This window comes from Zonotrichia albicollis, chromosome 6 (assembly GCF_047830755.1).
Source record: "Zonotrichia albicollis isolate bZonAlb1 chromosome 6, bZonAlb1.hap1, whole genome shotgun sequence".
Classification (NCBI taxonomy): domain Eukaryota; kingdom Metazoa; phylum Chordata; class Aves; order Passeriformes; family Passerellidae; genus Zonotrichia; species Zonotrichia albicollis.
The window spans coordinates 4853987-4873297 of NC_133824.1; the positions used below are offsets into that span (position 1 = coordinate 4853987).

Sequence of the window (19311 nt, forward strand, 5' to 3'; positions counted from 1 at the left end):
TGTGCTCGAGGCAGGCAGGAGTGAGAAAACCCTTGGAGGTTGTCCAGCCTGATGGGAGAGGATGAACTGATGCATCTTTATTATTGGGAGCTGCTCTAGAATATGATCTTCTGGCCCAGTCAAGCCTCTTGCAAGGGTAAATTTCCCAGGTTTTTTTTTGTCCCAGAAATTGCCTGCCTGCAATTTCTTCTCTCTCTTCCCTTACCTTATGTGTGCAGATGGCTCTATCTACAGTATGTATCTACATTAGTGAAACATTTATTAATAAATGTGTAGTGTGTTTTTCCTCAGTGTTGTATTTAAGGAATGCATAAGGTTTGCTTGTATGTCTGTCCATCCACAGCAGTACAGAAAGCCTATGTTGCTCCTCAGATAATGGACCTTACCCAACTTGTTCTTTAACAGAATAACAGAATTGATTCTGCAATAGAATTTTGAAGTCATTGTCTCCTAATGGAGTAGATTTGCTTTGAGACTTCCCCTTAAAGAGAAATCATTTGTCAGCATGACAGACCCATTTAATAATATGTCACTGGAAATAAATATAAAGAATTTTATTGGTTTTCCTACACATTTAACTGTGGAGGGAGGTGAGCTCAGACATTGAATATGCAAGGCAACAATTGACAATGTAATGTACAGCATTTGCTTGGTGTCCAGCCAAGGATTTGCAATGCTTTTAAAATGGTACAGTACATAGCAACTATTTGATGTGCCAAACCACAGAAGATGGTTGATGATGCTTATGGAGTGGAAGATGCTCTGTAAGTAGTCCCTGTAGTGTATTTACAGTACTGTACATTTTGCACATGCTATTTATTATCCTGCTGTTTGTAGTCTTTTCTTTCCGATAGTATATTATCATGAACAGAGACCTATTGGGAGAGTTTTCCTTATTGTGTGATAGGAATTGTGCTTCTTGCAGTCTCCTTCTTCCATAAAATAATTTTCAGCAATGAACAATGCCCAAGAATTTTATTACCATATAGAAGAGTGCACTGAAGCAAAATTAGACGTAACAATATCAAAAAACTCCAAACAGCACAAACAGAAAACCAAGAGTAGCACCCCAAAGACAAAGAGAATTGTAGTCTTCAGGGAAAGGGAAAAACATCAGGGAAAGCTGATGTTTTAAGCATCTTTTATTCTCCATAAATTATGTTCCTTATTTCTCCATTCATCCCCCCCCCCCCATCCCATCCCATCCCATCCCATCCCATCTCATCTCATCCCATCCCATCCCGTCCCATCCCATCCCATCCCATCCCATCCCATCCCATCCCATCCCATCCCATCCCATCCCATCCCATCCCATCCCATCCCATCCCATCCCCACATTTCCTTTGTATTGACTTTTCTCATCCTGACATGCTCATAGTTGAGTTTTCTGCTGCAGTGAAGACATGACCTGGCAAGTTGTGAACTCACCAATTCCCTTGCCATGAGCAATGCCAGAACCCAGCATATGCTGGACATCGTGGAGGTGGGAATGCAACTGCTGTGCTTCTAATAATGTCTGCACTGGATGCTACATCCCAATGGCATTAAAACATCTGAAAGCTTCCAGGGGGCTGCCAGTGTGCTTTGTTGTCCAAATTTGTCAGATCCTTGGGACAAGAGGTGACTTGGCGTTTGTTTTGTCTGTGGCCAGACACCCTGCAGCCAGATAGAGTGCTTGCCATGTAAATCTGATCCTCCATTAAAACCCTGTGAGAAATCCTAAATTTTGCATTTTTTCCCTTGGTAATTTATCCTGAATGATCCCTTGAGTTCTGTTCTGTTTTCACTTGCACTGGTAAACTTAAGCAAATCAGTTGAATTCTATTACAGGGGAGCTAATGTGTTTTTAATGTTACCCTCAAAACCAATTAAAACAAAAAAAGAAGTTTGTCTGGTGTTGCCTGATTTGAATTACTGCAGGAATATCTAAGGTCTACATGTGGGTTAGTTTTCAGCATGAAAAACCTTACAGGACTGAGACTTCTGTTCTTCAAGTTCTTAGGCAACTACTTACCTTTAACCTTGTGAGTGTCCCATTTGAAGGTAGAACTCTTGCTTAATGTTAAACAGGTATGTAAGAATTTGTCAGGCTGAAGTCTGCAACTTGCTTCTCCTCTACAGTTTACTCCATGTGTTTGCTAGGCAACTTTGAGCAATGCACCTTTATTCTGTTTACATCAGCTGTGGATCCATTTCCCTGTGCTTGTGGAAATCCACATTTGGCATTTTCAGAGATGTCTGAGCCAAGTTCAAACCTCAGTGTTTGGATATGGGGTGATGGTAGACGCATGTCTTGTCAGTCCCCCAGTTTTTTTTTATTTTTTAAAATGTATTTGATTATGAACTGGGCTTATATAATGAAAACAAAACTTTCATTAGTCTGGTTTGGGAGGGACTGCGGTTGAAAATGGGAAAGAAAAAAGGATCATGGCGAGGGAGGCAGGGAAGGTTGAGGGAAGACAAACAACCAATGGTGCTACAGCCAGTGCGGGGAAAATTCTGGAGCAGCATTTCAGAGATTGTTCAAGGGCTGGGTCTCTCCAGATCCTTTGGAGAAGTGGAATGGTGATGCAGATGTGTTTCTGAGTCTGGGCTGCAGTTACATTTTTGCCTGGGCTTGAGGCACCCTGAGCAAGGGGCTTTGGAAGCCTGAAAATCCTAGATCTGTACCTTTTCAAGGCTCCTTTCCTCTCAAGTGTGCAACTTCTCAGTGGTCAGAGGAGGATACCTGGTCCCTGCTGTAGCTGGGCTCCTCTGTTTTTCAGGGAGACGGAATAAAGGAGCTAGAAGGATCAAACTGAAAGGGAAATAATAGTACCTTCAGGACTGCATTTCAGATTAAATAAAAATTATTTCATTTTGATACGAAGTTTTTACAGATTTAATCGCACCATGGGACCTTATCAATGGACACCCAAGAGTGAGCAAAGCTTGCCCGTATTTATCTTTGCTAAAGATGTATTTCACAGGTCAGAACTGCAATGCTGAGTAACGACAATATGTGGATCTTAGCCAGACAGTCTTGGACAGAGTGGCTGACCAATCACATCTGTTCTGTGCCTTCTCCACAATACCTCTTCTGAGGTTAGGAGAAGTAATGAACTTAAACCAAAACGGATTATTTATGGTGATATGCAGAGCATGAAAGGAAAGTAGGTTGTGGTTTTCCTAAGCCTAGAAAGACAGAGAAACTAAACTGTAGGTGAAATCTCTCCCTCTGAAGATGAAGGGCAAGATTCTCAATTGATGTACATCTCTGCAACTTGGCATCAGTGAAGCTATGTTGATTTACACCAGCTGAAAAATCTGGAAGGGAACAATGCACTTTTTGTTTAATTTTTATGTGATCGTCAGACCATCCGTCACATTCAGTTGAAGAGGAATAACATTTGGTAGATGTTTAGTCTTGATTTTTTTTTTTCCTGAAATGGGAAGTGAGTTAAAAGAAGTGAAGACAGAATAAGGCATTTGTATTTTTTGAGCTAGCTGAACAGTCTGAAAAATATTAAATTAAAAAAAAAAATTCATCAAATAAAGTATTTGACATCACAGCAAAATAAGTTAAATGAATTATTTCTTAAAAGAATTGTTAATAGGAATTTAGAGAAATCGGTTGTGCTGGACATGACTGGATTTACAAAGAGCTGGCTGTGTGAAACTGTCTGGCTAATCCATCTCTTCCACACCATATGTTATATAGCCCCTGCCTGTTGCACATGTATCATCCGCTGGCACCTGAAGTGCCGGATGTCATCAGGGCACCCAAGGTACAAGGATTACCAGTTCTGTTTTAGGGTCTGGAAGGAGATTTGGGCTGGTGTCTGTGTCTACCTGCTGAGCTCCTTTTGCCGCAGTGGTGGAAGCTGTGCATGAATTGCTGCGTGCCCTTTGCAAATGGCCTGCCCTGAAGGGAGGGTGGTGCAGTGGTGGCTTACACAGACACAGAGGCACTGTGCCAAGGCAACAGAAATGGTTTATTGACTAAGGTCCCAGCTCACCCAAAGGAACAAGTGACTGTAAGGGGCTGCTTTCTCTTTCTGCCTAAGCCTGTTGTCAGAGGTGATGGGGATGAACAGGCAGTGCCAAGCTGCTCTCTGTCTCCTGTGCAGGCAGTGTTTGACTGTAAACAGCACTGAAGGCCTGGCAGACTTTTTGTCTATCACTAGATGTGCATCAGTTTTGACACAGACCAGGAAAGGACTGGTGGAGCAAATGTTTTGCAGGAAAGGACTGGTGGAGCAAATGTTTTGGAGCAGGTAATTTCCTCGTTTCATTGAATTGAAACTCTGGGAGTTCCCATTTGGGACTTGTTCCACTGCTGGGGAATGCATATATTCAATTACCATTATTCCAGCCTGATGCTAGGTTACAGTCCAACCTCTGTTACCTTTAAAAAACCATTTTTTTATGGTGCTTCAGTTTAATATGGAAAAAATATTCCTAATTTATTATTCTCAAGGCTACCAGCTAAGTTGTGCAAACCATCCTTGCAGTCAATGGCAAATAGTAGTGTGAGAAATGTACTTCCTCTTTCATAGGCAACTTTATAATTTCTAATAATGATAATGTGCATCCAAAATTAGAAAAGAATACAAGTATGTGATGTTTTCAGTAAGGCATGTGTTAAACATCCCTAAATCTGATCTTGGAAAGTCTCAGTGGATTTGGAAACGCTGAAAAAGCCAGGCTTACCTACCAGGCAGGACAAAGAGCTGGGGAGTCCAGGAACAGACCACCTTGCTGCTAAGCAAGGCAGGTGGGACAGGGTAATGGTGAACCAGCCACCAGCCAGCCTTGATATCAGGGGATTCTCAATCTGAAACAAATTTACCCTCTGTGAACTTGAGGTTAACCCAGTGTGAACAGTAGTGAGAGAGGAAATGCCAATGAGCACAAACCTCTTTTCTTCCGCATGGGGAACTGATGTTAGAAAATAAGGAGATTTTCTGGCAAATTGCTTCTTTAAGAAAATGGAGGAGAAATGTTCTTTGGGTTCTCATGATGGGTGAGCAAAATTTGAGTGCGCACTTTTTTTTTCCTACAAATTGCATGTGGAATGTGTATTTTCTTGTGCAAGTGTGGAAGGCAATCTAATGTTATGCCCTTTAGCAAGGGAGGCAGTTCATCTGGGTTGAAAGTGTAGAGTTTGTTCATGTAATATAGCAGCTGAAGTGAGTGAATATTATGTGGGTTGTGCTGGTACACAGTAGTACACCAAATGTTGCTCACACAGCTTTAGAGGTGTTCTGTCTAATTCAGTGGCTGCCCAACAGGTTTAGTGCCAGAGACCTATATAAGAATATCCTGCTCTTGGACACACAGTTCCTGAAAACATAAATCCCTGTGTGTGGTTGCTGCACAAGCAGCATCTGACTCATTGCTTCGCAAAGCACTTTTAGTTGCTTGGGAAACATGAGGATATGCACTGCATAAACCCAGAAACTGCGGTGCTCCTCTAGCACTCTACAACCTTGGAGCTGTCAAGAAAACTTTGTTCTCTATTACCCACACCACAGCCACTAGGAACTTCATGTGATGACCCACACAGAGCCCTGTATCTCCAGCCAGTCTGAGTGCATCTCCTTGGTGTTCCAGCTGATGGGGAGCCCTCAGGAGGTGTTAGTAGCACAGTCCACAGCTATCGCACAGTTTTCTTTCCATACAGCAGGGGGTAGTAAAATACTCAGAGACTACGTGTGCAAGAAAAGAGCATCAAATAGTAGAGCAACTGAATGGAAAACAAACAAAATGTCTATTTTTAAACTGAGTTAAATCTATATAATTTTCAATAGGCAACCTTTTGAGTCCTTGTAAAACAAGTTCCTTAAGGGCTTGAATGATGCTATTTAAATGTGTAATGACTTGGCCTGTTAAAAACCCAACATATTGATTGCTGCACTTTGAGGATGAAAATATTAAACATTTTAATCGTGCTGTGCATGTTTAGGATGCAAACAAAAGTCCTCATTGTGAACCTGCCAATTAAAGTAGCTGCCAATAGGGAAAGGAGACATGCCTGTGGCTTTCTTTGGGTTAGCTGAGGTCATGGCTACAACTAATGCAAAGGTTCTTAAAGAAGTTTGGCATCTGAACGCATGAAAATCCCAAGCAATACTCCTCTCTTTCTATTAAAGATTTTGGAGCTGTTTTGGACTGACAACAGTGTTTAGAGAACAAGATCAAGGCTTTTTTTTCCCCTTATATTAAGAAATATATAACACTTAAGAATGCAAAGGAATGTCTGAGATGTTAGTGCTAGAAACCCACTTACAGGACTGCTCTTGAGCTTCAGAATATTGTACATGATCATTTTATACTCCAACAGGGAGCTCATAAACCATCGAGGAAACCCAGGGGAAGCTGGTGGGAATAGTTATGTACTTCTAGAAAAGGAGTGGTTTAGAACTTCTCTTACGGTTTGAAGTAACAATTTAATTTGTATTAAGTCATTGGCTCCATACTTCTATAGTACCATTTAGCAGTATAGAGTAGCATCAAATTTCTCTTCCAAACAATGCAGAAAAAAAAAAATCAAACTTCTCATTTCCTTAAGGATTTCATAGATATGCATAACCTGTGAAGTTGGTTTCTAGTCATGTTCTTATGCCAATATAGCCTGATAAGATCTAAATCCCAGCACACCTATTCCAGAGTATGTTAAGAGCAATCTGAATGGCAAGCACCCAAGGTACACTGGTGTAGAGAGCTGTGAAGAGCTGAGTTTGGCTCAGTGTTCCCTATTGCAAGAGGAAATCTGTACTTAAACCCATGTACGGCATGGGACGTGTTTATCTTACATTTCTGCAAAGGTTTTAGAATTTACATCTAAATTTTTGTCTGTATTTTTGTCACAGCTGATGTGGCTTCATAGGAAGATTCTGAGGAAGACACAGAAGTCCTTCGGTGAATGTATACTGAACTTGTGTTATATAATGATTTGAATTTTATTGGTAACTATTACTAACGATTCTGAAGTTTAAAAAAACAACCTGTAAGCCAAATCTACTTTATTTTCAAGAATCTCCAGCTATCACTTACATATCCTTGCCAAATGTGTCATTTCTCTTAGCAACAGTTTAGATGACTTTAACAAGTATTTTTAACCTGTAAAAGAAAGTCATAGAGCTCGCTTCTGAAATCTGAATTTCTGTGCAGATACCTAAAGGCTGGATTCAGTGATAAATTGCTTCCACTCCTGACAAGACCATGGAAGCTTTCCTTCCAGGGAATGCTTAGTAATCCAGTGAAAGCGGTTTGGATGGATTTTTGTCTTTCCAGTTTAATCTGGCTTTACTTTCTTTCTAGTATTATAAATTATTTTATGTGTAATAAAACATGTGCACCTCCTGAGAAAAATGCCAATTCTACAGAGCAAGAGGTTGGTTCAAAGATAACATTAGCTGTAGATGTATTTGTCTGTAATTCATCCACACTTTAAATTATCACCTAGGTTATCTTGGAGCAATGGAATCTTGGTAGCCATGGTTTTACATAAAATGTCCAAATTTTCACTTGCAGTTTTGCCTGCAGACAATTTGTAGTGCAGTCTTTTAATGCTCTTTTAGATCCCTTTAAAAACGGATATTTCTGGAATGACAGATGCATTGGAGATAGTTAGTAAAAAGTAAAAGTAAAAAACTGTCCAGTCTTTTGCATCCACCTTGTCAGTGGTTTCTGTCGTCCCTGTGGGTTGCATAATGCAGAGTGATGTGGCAACAGCTGAATCTGGTTGAATGTGTGCCAGAACCGCAAATATGTTGCTGAATATAATGTACCTTTTTTCCATCTAATGAGCAAAAGCACAGATGATACACAGGGGTTCTCACATCCCACTCTATCTCTCATTCCCATCTTTGGATTGCCTACCAAGTGCTCCAAGTGCAAACTAACCTCTGAATTTGATATACCAGATGCTGCTATCTCATTTAAACTCTTGTCTTTTTAAAACATATTAATACTTAGCAATATCAGTTAAATAATCTCTTTGCTCTTAACATTTATTTAATCAGATGGGTCAAGCATACCTGCAATGAAATCACATTCTTAGTGTGCCCTTCTAAGCCTTCTACAGCATCCTGTCCTCTTCAAAGCATCCTCTTAGACACTGAGTTTCATGGGGCAGGCATTACTTATTGCTTGTTCAGTACTAAACACTTTTTCACTGTTATAAGTTTAGTTATAGACTTCCAAAAATGTACATATAATAAGAGTTTTACCTGACCCACTGCCTTATTATTGTTCTATAACTGATTTTGTTTTTTTTGAAGGAGTCCTTTTAATACCACTCTGGTTTAATTCACCAGTTCTTGAACTTTATTCTGGATTAATAATTTTCTAACAGTAGGTTTGGATTTAAATGTAAAATAAGTTTTCAAAACGTCATCTTCTAATGAGATACTTGTATGGCCATCAAGAATGAAAAAGGAAATGGACATGTTCAGTGTTCCAGAAGGCTTCTGGTATAGATATAAGTAACCTATAGGTTAGATTTGAAATTAAAAAGCAAAAAGGGAGAAGGCTTGAGGAACCTATTTTTGTGTCAGATCCACATGACTGGCAGGAATAAGAGTGTAGATATCACTGGGGGTGAATATCTTTAATTTTTTGGTTAGGAACTGGAGAAAGATAAGGTATCAGAAAGGAAGGCTGTACCCAGTCTGATTTTTGCTGGATTTGGAAGAGTTCAGAAGGAAGCTAGTGTAGTCATAAGCAAATATTTTATTTTCAGTATTCCTGGACACATCTTCCATTTAAGGAAGGCTTGGGATAAGGCTGGGGAACTGGAAAAAAACATGTCAGAGAGAGTACTATGGTGTAGGCAGGAGCATATGCTTCATATTAGGTATTCCAGTACAGATTCTTCCTCTCTCTACAGTACATGATAATTTTAGGTCTAGGACTGGAATCAGGTTTCCAGAAAAAAAGGTAGAAAGCCTTTTTATTCTTGCATTTTGCAAGGCTGGCAGAGATAGGATGAAAGTGTGCATAATCAGGAACAAATGCCTTATAATTGGATTTACTATACAAATTGGTCACTTAAAAAAAAAAAAAAAGAAAATTAGGCTTAGCTTTAGGGTGGCATTATGACCTAAAAGAGGGAATTTTCCTCTTCTGCCAAGCTCACTGTTGGACTGTTTAGGATCAAAAAAGATTATAAAGAACGTTGTTTTCTAATGAATCTCAATTTTTCTTAATGAAATGTTCACTCAGTTTAATTTCATTTTTTGTGTTAAAAGCAGTATTTAAGAAGAAATTGCCCATTGAGCCTAGCTTGTCACTGGGTCTGGAATGGCTTCAGTGGTAGGAATGCAGCTTAGCATCATGAAGGGGGAATGCTGTTATTCCTTACAGAATACCCTGTTCATTGGAGTGGGAAGGGTGGATATTTGGAGAGACTCTTGGTGACTATACACTTACTCTCTTTAATGCATTTTAGCTGCAAGAACTAATTCTCTGCCCATTTAATAAGTAGGATTATGGTTGGGGTCTATATCATATCTGGGAAGGAAAAGGTTTGACCTGGAAATTTAGGATGACAAGTTATATCAATGGCTGATGTTTTGTGTTTAGAGATTCCTGCAGGGATTAGTTCTACAGTTGCTTTTCAGGTTAGGTTAGAATAAATTTAAGTTTTGAGAGTAGAAAATAAGTCTTGAAGAAGTCAAGGTCCTTTTGGATTCTTTATATTCTCAAGTGATAATGTCCATTTCTCTACATTAATTTATGCTGGGTTTCACTCTAGCTGTTGGTTACCTAGCTATAACCATAACCTTGTGAATGTGTAAGGAGTGGGAAACTCAAATGCATATTGTTTCCAAGAAGTTATTAAACTCCATATTTCTGTAGAAGTTGTTACAGAAGAAATTGTTAATAATGAACAGCAATAGATGATGCTCACCCAAGGGTTCTAGAGAAGCTTGGAAGGTGGATTACTGTAAATAACTGTTTTGAAGGACCAGTGAGCAGGAATTAATATTGTGTATTGTCAGAGAGTCAATATGGATTTTTAAGTGTAGGTCATGCCTCACAAATGTAGTAGCATTCTTCAGAGAAATCAATAAGCTTGTAGATAAAGGAGTAATGGTTTATTTAACATATTAGGTTATATATTTTAAAAAACCTAAGTCCAAGGATAAATGAAAGAGACAGAAGTCAGCAATAGATGGTCAGTTTTCACAGCGAAAGGAGGTTACCAGTAAAGTATCCATGGGATTTTTCCTGGGGCCTGCATTGTTTCCACTATTAATAAATTGTCTAGAAATGAGTAGGAGAAATTTTTTCGGTATCGTAGTTTGCTGACAATACTAAATTATTCTGAATGGAATGGTAGAATCATAGACTAGTTTTCATTGAAAGTGACCATTAAAAATCACCCTGTTAAAACTCCCTGCAATGGGCAGGGGCCTTTAAGTAGATCAGATTGCTCAGAGACATATCCAACCTGACCTTGAATGGGAAAGTTGTTCCTGTGTTTCACCATCCTCATTGTAAAAAATTTCTTCCTTGTATTTTCTGTAAATCTACCCTCTTTAAGTTTAAAACCAATCCCCTTTGTCCTAAGTCAACAAGCCCTACTAAAATATTTGTCTCCATCTTTCTTGTAAGTCATCTTTAAGTACTGACAGACTGCAATGAGTCTCCCCAGAGCCTTCTCTTTTACAGGCTGAAAACTCCACTCTGTCAGCCTTTCATAGCAGAGGTTCTCCATCCCTGTAATCATCTTTGTGACCTGCCTCTGCACTTGCTCCAGCAGCTCCATGTCCCTCCTGTGCTGAGGCCCACACAGCTGGACGTGGTGTTCCAGGTGGGGTCTCAGCTGAGCAGAGCAGAGGGGCAGAATCCCCTCCCTCCCTCCCTCCCTCCCTGCTGCCCACGGTGCTGTGGGTGCAGCCCCACACACGGGGGGTTTCTGGGCTGCCGGTGCCCGTGGCTGGGTCATGTGCAGCCTCTCCTCCACCAGCACCCCAAAGCCTTCTCAGCAGGGCTGCTCTCCATCTGTTCATCCCCAGCCTGGATGGGCACCAGAGTTGCCTGGACCCTGGTGCAGCACCAGCACTTGGCCTTTTTGAGGTTTATCAGCTTGTCCAGGCCCCCTTTTCAAGTTCGTCCAGGCCCCTCTGCATTCCATCCCTCAGGTATGTCAGCTGCCCCATAGAGCTTGTGGTGTCTGTACATTTTCTTAGGGTGAACTCAGTCCCACTGTTTCTGTCTTCAGTGAAGGTATCAAACAGTTCTTTTCCCAGTACAAACCTCTGAGGGACATCGTGTGCCACTGATCTCCACTTAGGCATTGAACATCCATTATATCACTGACCTGTTGACCACCACCCTCTGGATGTGACTACCTAACCAATTCCTTATCTACCAAACAGTTCATCCATCAAATCCATTCCTCCCTAGTTATGGGATAAGTTTGGTTTTGAGGGGGGGCATGTCCAGAGCCTTACAGAAATAGATGGTATCTGTAGCCCTTCCCTTGTCCACTGATGTGGTCATGCCATTGTAGAAGGCCACCATCCCTTGTTCTCCTTAGCACAGCTTCTAGGAGGATCTGTTTCATTAGCTTTGTAGGCATAGAAGTGAATATGTAACATAATTTTACTGTGAAGTGTTATAGAAAGGAGTAGCATATGTAAAGTGAAACCAGGAAGTGTCAATATTTTAATAGAAAAAAGACGTACTTTTGCCTCAAATTGCATTTTTAAGCTGTCAAGATTCTTGCAACAAGATGCTGTGGACAGTGAAAAAACTCTCAGACTTCAAAAGTCCAAGGAGAAACCATTAAAGACTATTAAAGATAGAATTGTTACATCTGGTTAGTTGCTGCATCAGCCACAAACCCCAGGAGGCTGAAAAATATTCTGGGGAGTTAGTGCTGTATATTACACTGCTCTCACACTCTTTCCTGGGATCTGTCTTAGACACCATCAGGAATGGCTGCTGGGTAAATTGGAAGCTTGATCAGGTAAAATAGAATAAGGAGGGTCTTTATGAATTAATCTTGTAAAAAAAGAACTAAATATTTAGTGTATCTGATTATGCATAGGTGTTCTTTGAATTTTCCAAATACTGCCATTATCAGTGCACAACACTTGCTCTACTTGTCATATTTCTATATGTTTAAAAAGACAATACAATTTCTTTAATAAGATTAATTTGGCACTCTGCACTCTGAGAACCTTTTCATATCACTTTATTTGGAATCAAATCATTGTGTATCTTTTTCCTTTTGGGTAACTGTCCTCTGTTCCAAAGCCTAAATTGAAAATAGAAAATTAGTTAATTAAAAGCATAATATATGTTACATATCATGAGCTGTCTTGCAGAATAAATTTCACAGTTGCCAATCAAGCAAGCCCACAAGTAAGACCACTCAGGTTTAAGGAGCTGCTCTCTCAGTTTTCTTTTTCTGCTTTTGCTGTGATTATAGTAAATTTACCACAGTACCATCACTCATGCTTTAGGACAGGACCCTCGCTGGCTGAAATCAGCAATAGTTCTGTTTAGGCATTTAAAATAGTATCAGAGAGCCATACTTGGAGGAATATTTGGAATATTTGGTTCTTTTAGTTGCATGAAAAACCTAATAAAAATACTGTGTGGCTCATAAATAAATCAAAAGAGTTTGCAAAATGTCAGGTGCAGAGAAACTTGTAGGAAATAAGATCCCCTTTGAAGCAATGTGCTGTATACTGCTGGTGATAGGCTTTCATTAGCTTTATTAGCTTCATTTCATTAGCTTTATTAGCTTCAGCTTCTTAATTTGTACTCCGGCCATCAAGTCCTTGTCTCCATTCTCTCACAGACACTCTGTATAGTCTGGGTGCAGGAAGCTTTGTTGCTGTATTTTGCAAACACATTAGAAAGTGCAATATTGTTAGACATGTCCTTGGATGCCCTGTGACTTGCAGCAGCAGCAGGAGTGATGATCTTGTATTTAGTATCAAACAATAGCTCACTATAGAATTTTCTGAACTAGAGTTGGCTTCTCACCATGTCCCAGTACCAAGCTGGCATTTCACAATAGAGGAATCAAATGTCTTTTGGCAGCATCTGATGTCATCATTGCTTAGGGCCTGATCTCAGAATTTGGCTGTCATGAGTCACTTCATCTACTCAGTTGTGTAAAACAGAAAAAATGTGGGCATCAGCAGTGCTGTGACCTTTATACAGTTTTCAGCAGATTGAAAGAAGGCAGAACTGCTATTACTAATTTTAAACTGCTAATATATATTGGGCTTCTTCAGTCCATGAAGCTAATGAAAGTCTATCACCAGAAGTATACACCATATTACTTTAAAGGAAGTATCATTTGAACCCAAGAACTCACAAGTAAAATGGCAGTGGAATGTGCTTGGAGAGAAATGTTGCACCTCATTTTGCACTGTTCTGAGTTGTGTATTTGCTTCCTGAGATAGGACAACTCCTATCTTCCTTTTGGCATATTAGCTAGAGTTGCATTGAGAAGCAAAAGAAAAAACGATCACTTTAGTGTGCAAATATCACGTTTAGTATTCAAAGTTATAGTTTATGGTGAAGAGCTACTGAAATTCTACAGAAGAAAGTATTCTATATAATATGCATTTATTATTAATCTGCAAAACCTCTGAGGCTGTTGGGATAAAACTGGAGTTTCTTTCAGAGCTTGTGATCTGGCCAATCTGGTCTGTTTGTAATATACAATATCACTTGTGGAGCTTGACTGGTATAATAATTGGGTGCTACTTAAGTAATATTTGAGCAAGAGTTAAACTGTAAGTGAATTATGGGATGATTTCATATGGTGGTCATCAGCCACAGCTAATTATGTGAGGAAAATGGACCAGAGCTTCATATTCTGATCCTTTCCTATATTCTTCTACCCTTAGTAAAGTTATGTTGCTCCTCCTTCCTGTCTTATACAGGTACTGATTGAAGACAAGAATAAAGTGTTTGTATAAGAAAGAGGATTTTAAAATATAAACACGATATTAATAAACAGTAGGTGTTAAAAGATTACCAAATTAAAGAAGGCTGAACAAGTTTAAGATTTCAGAGGTATCTTCATCGTGAGTTGTGTGGTACATGTTGATGTCTGAAAGTCCTTTCTTTTGGGGACATGCATAACATAAAGGTCTTTCTTTTAATGTTATCATTGTGACTATGATAGCTGCATAATAAAATTTTTAAATGTGGTGTTTAAGGACTAAGCAGGAAAAGATTTGACATACTAGCAGTTTGATAACAGTCTGCTAGTTGTGCCAGGCTTTCAGTTTCCAAATCAAACTTTTTGTCTGTGTCCTTCTGGTGGTCTTTCTTGGAGAAATTGCAGTGGTGTAGTTGGACCATGGGGTTTCCTCAGTGAAACTGGGTAGGTTTGATCTGGTCTGTTCCCAGTTGAAGCTGGGGTTGATGAAATGTTCAGTCTCCTTCTGTTACAAAGATCACAGTCATTTCTGCACACCTCATGCTGCATTGTATATACTCAGAACCAGAATTTATCTCTGGCAAGAGCTGTGCTTCCTGAATTATGTTTGGCATGCCTGTTCTCAGTTGTGAAGTATTTATCAATTTCCTGGTGTCAGCTGCTGAATCCAAAGGGATTATGGTCCCTTTTAAATAAAATCCAATCTTCTCATCTGCTACTGAATCCAAGAATTATTATCACTTGTTTCATGGGCTTCTTATCAACAGCTTATTTTGGCCTATTGGTCTTGAAACATTTTCATAACACCTCATCAGCACCTGATTTTGCTAATTCATGATGTGGCTGAAGTTGAAGTAAAGGTGGCTCTGCCATCTAGTTTGATTTAGATCTATTGCTGACTTAATAATATGGGCAAAAATGGCAGCTGAGCGTCTGTCTGCCTTTTTCTGTAATAAATGTACATAAAGAATCTCTGCATCTGCTAACTGATGCTGCAGATTGCTTTCCCTTCAGTGGAAATCTTTCCAAATGGTCTCAGAAGCAGCAAGAATAGATGCTTGTGGTTGTTTTTCCTGGCATGTCAGTGGTGTATGGAGATACCTCGTTTCTGCTTCCTCTGTTTCTGTCACTGCAGTTTATAGGTTGGCCATTAATTTTTCTGTCAAATTGCAGTCTGGAGCATATGTGTTAGATGGCATCTACAATACATGGCACCTGCATGCTCCATACTGTTTGCTTAGTTCTGTATCAATACATTATCATTATATTTCTTTCACTGATCACTTCTGTTGCTCTTTCGATGAGTGGCATGTTTAGACTGGGTCTGTTGCTTTAAAAATGTTGGATTTATTTGCTTCCATTCTTTCTGAGATTAATTGTGGGTTCCAAGAATGAGAACTCTGTAGTATAAACTTTTTTTTTTTTTTTTTGCAATTACTTATTCAGGTAAAGGCAAAACAAAACACTTTTGTGTCTGCTGTTCTTTCTACTGGGCTCCTTGAATATGTTGATGATCTGTTCCAGCATTTGGGGGACATTATTCCAGCAGGATTGTCCTGATCATCTTCCCCCCATTATAGCCCCTTAGTGTTATACCAATGATTTTTTTTTTCTCCTTCCATTATAAATTCTGCAGGGAGACTTACTTCTGGTGTTCAGTTTTACTGCTTGGACACAGATTTTGTTTGGAAATCCACCATACCTGGCATCACTCCATGTTGATGATTTCCTTTGTTTCTCACCCTTATTTTGTCTCTTTGTAAATTGTGTTTTCTATATTGTTATGGAACTCACAAGATCGACCTCTGCTGTCATCTTCCATATGCCACATGCTGAGTAGTAATATAAGAAAACAACGCATTTCTTAAGGCTTTAAATTGAGAGAACTGTAACAGAACTGAAGCCTTGTGGCAAGCCAGTTTTCCCAGATGAGAAAGACTACATTTAAGGCCTTTGGTGCTATTAATTTTTAAAGGCTGCCAAGAATGAATAAAGTGTGAGTGAGGCCTGGTGGCTGACAGGGATGGAGGGGCCTGAGCTAACCGTGATACACCAGTGCCCCTGACTTCTCTCCTGACTTCATTTTGGAGCACTTTCAACATGAGGTCAGGGAGGCATTTCCAGGGGGAATAGACTTGCCAAAATATGCCTTTATACCCCAGTGCTGTGCTGGCAGTGATGTGGTGCTCAGCAGGTGGAGGGGCTGTTACAGAGAGATTTGCACTGGGAGAGGTAGGATTCAGGTGCAAGGCTGTTGAGCTATTTTGAGTGTTTTTCACTCTTTTTAGCCCATTCTGATTAGCTGATATCTGAGGGAAATGTTTTTTACAAATTTATGATGAAATGTAATCATTCTTTGTTGCAATTCTGTCTATATTTACTAACTTCCAGTTCCCTGAATGTCAGAAGTAAACATGAGAGGCTCATTGCTTTAACAGTCTCCTCAGATAATTGTCTACCCTAAGCCCCTCTTTCTTGCTTCATTTCTTTATCAAAATCATCCTGCATGCTCTCTAGTTGTCTCTGGGGCTTTCCTGCTGCCTGCTCTATCTGTGCCTGTATTTTTGCCCTTTCTCGTCCTTGGTGAACTGAACTGAACAACATTCATTGCCCTGAGTGTGAACTTGGTCCCTAAGGAAAATTGCAGTGGTTGGTTCTTTTACTAGGCCTCTGTTTGGGGTGCTGACCTTCAGCGTTTTTTCTCTTCCATGTAAGTGTTGTAACCAGCTTTTTACATTTAGCCTACTACGTTATATTCAATAAAATGTGACCCCTAAATTCAACTCTACTATCAGACAGATAAGGTATTCCTATTTATAAATGTCACTGGGCTTTTTTTTGTATGCTGTCAAACTGCAGTTCTCCTTTTCCCCACATCAAATTTTACTTCTTTTGCATAGACCTCATGTTTCAGAATAGAAAATAATTGACTTTTAGGGTCACTCAGGGAAGATATTTTGTTTTCCCAGGTTTCTGGGCGGGGCACTTCAGCCAATCACATTTGTTGAAGAAGATCTCACAGACATTTCAACTTGGCCTTGTTTCCTGCCAATAGCACCTGGCAAGAGAGCTATGTAAGTTAAATTGCAGATATAGTAAAGATTTATTTTAGGTAAAGGCTGTTTGTAAGATGTTTGTGTGCCAAGTTATGTCTGGAGTAAACTTTTATAGCAAGCACTAAATCAGAAGCAAGCAGTACAGAAAGAATTGTAAAGGGGAGTGAAATAGAAAGGCTGACAGATCTGTAACTATAATAAAAATGGTTGTGGAGAATTCTATGGCATTAACTTAGATAATTGCCAGAGTCGTAAAATCCAGATTTTTCTGTCTTCAAGACTCCTGGGAGCTGCTGGAGAAGAAGAAAATTAAATGTAATGGTTCATATATAATTCAGAATTTTGTTGCTTTTTATCATTCTCAAAAGAGTAAAAGTGACCTACTTTCTATATGTTGTAGTTTAGTGGGAAATTCCCCTGACTCCCAGTGTTAGCATGCTTGTTCTCCTCTTAAGCAGGTGCTAACTCTCATCTCTGCTTTACTACTGCTGGCATAGTATGTGCTAAATGTGTTGTGACATTCTTTCCTCTCAGTGTATGGTGGAGATGGTTGTGCTCCTTCCCCAGTTCCAGTTTTGTTAAGCCTCTGGGATTAATGCAGGATCTAAATTAATTTTCTGTATGTGAGTTGTCAACCACAGTAGAAGTGATTAAATAACAAGCTCTCCTCTAAGACTGATGTTTTTGGAATCAGTAAGTTATATATAATGATGATTTAAAGGGGGGAAAAAAAAGATAAAGCTCAAAGACATGGATAAAAAGGCACCATTTCTTCTTTATTTGTTACAATATATATTTGGAAAAAAGTGTGATAGGATAATTAGAAATGTTCTTGGAACTCTGGCAAGAGTCAATATTAGCTCCATTGTACAGATGGATTAGAACTGGAAACATTTCAATCCAGAAGGCTTCTTCCATTCCATGTTTACAAAATCCAAGGAGGACAGTCTAAAAAATCTGGGTGAGGAAAACTAGGAAATTGGACTTTAGGTTTCACATCAAGACTGTCTTCAATTACAGTATGATAATTCAGAAGTATGTTAGGGAGAGTATGAAAACAATCAGTTCTGATCCTGCCCTCCAAGAAAAGCCAATGTTTAGTTTTCTGGATCTAGCTCTATGTGGAGGAAAAGAAGATAAATTTAATGAGTTTATACTTTTCCATCATTTTGCTAGTCTTATTAATGATTGAGAAAATTCTTAAAATTTTTCACTTTTCCTATTCCCTTCATAGATAGAGACAGATAAGAGAACATGTTAATCCTCTTTTGCTGAAAAAGGAACTTTATTGACCAATAAGGGATTCTGGGCTGTAGGATGGACAGTGCTCTAGTTATTTTTCCAAAGAGAATTTGCTACACAGTTTGATTCTCAGGTGTACATACAAGAGGAAAAACAAAATAATGCTTTTCATTAAATGAAATGTATCCTTTATCCTTCCTTTCATTAAATGAAATTTTTGCAGGGAAATATTTGAAAAATAATAATGGTTTTCTTTAGCCATGTTCTATGTAGTTATTTATTTCAAGTAAGCAGTTTTCTCCAGCTATGGATATTAGACCAGTTAGTAAGTTGACTTGTTCATATATTATTACTCTTTTGATCCAAGTCTTAGGAGTTGGGAGTTCGGTTCCAAAGGGAATGAATTTATGTATGCAGGACACGTTGTTCAAGGAGCTAATACTTACAGTAAACAGAGGTTGCCTAAGTGTTGAGTAATGCTACAATAGTTATTTCCAATATTTTGCAAGAAACAATGTTCATGCAATGTTTTACCACTAGCAATTCGTTAGTGGTTTTAATTTAATGCCAAAAATATTGCTAAGTGCTGTAGTTTCAAAAACATGGAGCATCAAATATTGGGAACTATACCCTCTTTATATTTTTGTAAGGTAAGACATGCATAAAAGAGGCACAGGTTTTTTTTCTCACATTAATGGTACTTTAAAATCTGAATAGAGTAGGAACACTCTTGTGACATCACAAATAGTAAATTATATACATTGAAAGGAGATGCATGTGTGTGCAACTTACGTTGCAGGTTAAAGAGAAAGTCTTTAAAAATGCTTAAAAGAGGTCTTTCTCCAATTAATTAGGTCAGGAAGGCAGATACAATCTAAAGTGGCCTTATTTCATCTTCTGCTTTTGGAGAAATCATGTGTTTACATTAGAGTCAGGTCAAAACTAGCAGTACTACAAGTCTATATGCAATTCTTTGTGTAGTGTATTACATTTATTGTGATTAATATTTGAATAGAAAAAGTTATAAAGTGAATAAAAATAAATTATCTGTAAAGTGTCCCTAGATCTCCCTCACTCCAGATCCTATAAACATTCAGAATATTGCTC

The 19311-nt window shown here is 39.0% G+C and overlaps 1 long non-coding RNA gene across 2 annotated transcripts in view; it reads left to right on the forward strand.

Moving 5' to 3' along the window:
• The window catches only part of LOC102074764 (uncharacterized), a 68544-nt gene that overhangs the window by 21010 nt on the left and 28223 nt on the right, over window positions 1–19311 (forward strand). The window contains exons 5-6 of one of the 2 annotated variants that reach the window (XR_012580695.1): window positions 15–136; window positions 16876–16980. This is a non-coding gene — a long non-coding RNA (uncharacterized LOC102074764). The remainder of the gene's footprint in view (window positions 1–14; window positions 137–16875; window positions 16981–19311) is intronic. The other variant, XR_012580696.1, reaches the window with a different exon arrangement.